Raw genomic sequence first — 2,500 nt, forward strand, 5'->3', positions numbered from 1 at the left:
ATCGGCACACGCTCGGCCCTGGTGCGGTCGGTTGCCTCGAGCACCATCGGCACACGCTGGGCCCTGGTGCGGGCGCTTGCCTCGACCACCATCGGCACACGCTGGGCCCTGGTGCGGCAGGTTGCCTCGAGCACCATCGGCACACGCTGGGCCCTGGTGCGGTCGGTTGCCTCGAGCACCATCGGCACACGCTGGGCCCTGGTGCGGGCGCTTGCCTCGACCACCATCGGCACACGCTGGGCCCTGGTGCGGCAGGTTGCCTCGAGCACCATCGGCACACGCTGGGCCCTGGTGCGGTCGGTTGCCTCGATCACCATCGGCACACGCTGGGCCCTGGTGCGGGCGGTTGCCTCGACCACCATCGGCACACGCTGGGCCCTGGTGCGGCAGCTTGCCTCGAGCACCATCGGCACACGCTGGGCCCTGGTGCGGCAGGTTGCCTCGACCACCATCGGCAGCCTCGACCACCATCGGCACACGCTGGGCCCTGGTGCGGGCGCTTGCCTCGACCACCATCGGCACACGCTCCGCCCTGGTGCGGTCGGTTGCCTCGAGCACCATCGGCACACGCTGGGCCCTGGTGCGGCAGGTTGCCTCGACCACCATCGGCACACGCTGGGCCCTGGTGCGGGCGCTTGCCTCGACCACCATCGGCACACGCTGGGCCCTGGTGCGGCAGGTTGCCTCGACCACCATCGGCACACGCTGGGCCCTGGTGCGGGCGCTTGCCTCGGCACCATCGGCACACGCTCGGCCCTGGTGCGGTCGGTTGCCTCGAGCACCATCGGCACACGCTGGGCCCTGGTGCGGCAGGTTGCCTCGACCACCATCGGCACACGCTGGGCCCTGGTGCGGGCGCTTGCCTCGACCACCATCGGCACACGCTCGGCCCTGGTGCGGTCGGTTGCCTCGAGCACCATCGGCACACGCTGGGCCCTGGTGCGGCAGGTTGCCTCGAGCACCATCGGCACACGCTGGGCCCTGGTGCGGCAGGTTGCCTCGACCACCATCGGCACACGCTGGGCCCTGGTGCGGGCGGTTGCCTCGACCACCATCGGCACACGCTGGGCCCTGGTGCGGGCGCTTGCCTCGAGCACCATCGGCACACGCTGGGCCCTGGTGCGGCAGGTTGCCTCGAGCACCATCGGCACACGCTGGGCCCTGGTGCGGGAGCTTGCCTCGAGCGCCATCGGCACACGCTGGGCCCTGGTGCGGCAAGTTGCCTCGAGCACCATCGGCACACGCTGGGCCCTGGTGCGGTCGGTTGCCTCGAGCACCATCGGCACACGCTGGGCGCTGGTGTGGGCGCTTGCCTCGAGCACCATCGGCACACGCTGGGCCCTGGTGCGGCAGGTTGCCTCGAGCACCATCGGCACACGCTGGGCCCTGGTGCGGGAGCTTGCCTCGAGCGCCATCGGCACACGCTGGGCCCTGGTGCGGCAAGTTGCCTCGAGCACCATCGGCACACGCTGGGCCCTGGTGCGGTCGGTTGCCTCGAGCACCATCGGCACACGCTGGGCGCTGGTGCGGGCGCTTGCCTCGACCACCATCGGCACACGCTGGGCCCTGGTGCGGCAGGTTGCCTCGATCACCATCGGCACACGCTGGGCCCTGGTGCGACAGGTTGCCTCGAGCACCATCGGCACACTATCGGCCCTGGTGCGGGCGGTTGCCTCGACCACCATCGGCACACACTGGGCCCTGGTGCGGGCGGTTGCCTCGAGCACCATCGGCACACGCTGGGCCCTGGTGGGTTTAGGCACATCTTCGAATTTCTGCCGTGCCAATGCCATTTTTATGGCTTGTAAATTCATACAATGGTCCCCTAAGCCTTCACGTGAAGTTTCGTTGGAAGATGACTCGTTTTCTATTTTTCACGATTTTCGAAACTTTTTGCGGTTCGGGATTTTTTAAAATTTTTTTATAAGGATTTTTGGCCCCAAATTTTGTAGGCATGATCCTTCTATTTTTGTTGGCATGCACAAAAAAATTCAGCTAAAAACTCGAAGTGGAGAAGATTTTGTGACCGTTTGAAAAAAGTGTCCCCATTTCAGACACTTTAACGGCTACTGGTAGCAAACCTGTAAAATCTCAAATGCTCTTTAAGGGGGTGTGAATTCTCAGAGGTTTGATGAGGGATAGGGGGCCAACACAAGGCCAAGTACCAGCACCCATCGCACATCATGTGCGCACACCCCCCCGGCCCCCCTCCCAATCGCCGGAACCCCAATGCCGCCGGTCAGGTTCTCCGGCGGTACTCCGGCGATGCTCCGGCGATGCTCCGGCGATGCTGTCCCGAGTGAAAAAAATGCGGCACCAGCACATGCTGGAGCCAAGCATGGGCACCGTGGCTCAAAATCGAACTTCGGCCAAGGCCTCGACCATCAATGGCACATGATGACGCATGGTGATGGCACATGCATCGACCATCATCGGCATAGGCTGCCCTTCGGTACGGGCACTTGCCTCGACCGCCATCGGCACAAGCTGGGCCCTGGTG

This window comes from Durio zibethinus, unplaced genomic scaffold, assembly GCF_047325235.1.
Source record: "Durio zibethinus cultivar Kanyao isolate XHJ-2024 unplaced genomic scaffold, ASM4732523v1 HiC_scaffold_3, whole genome shotgun sequence".
Lineage (NCBI taxonomy): Eukaryota > Viridiplantae > Streptophyta > Magnoliopsida > Malvales > Malvaceae > Durio > Durio zibethinus.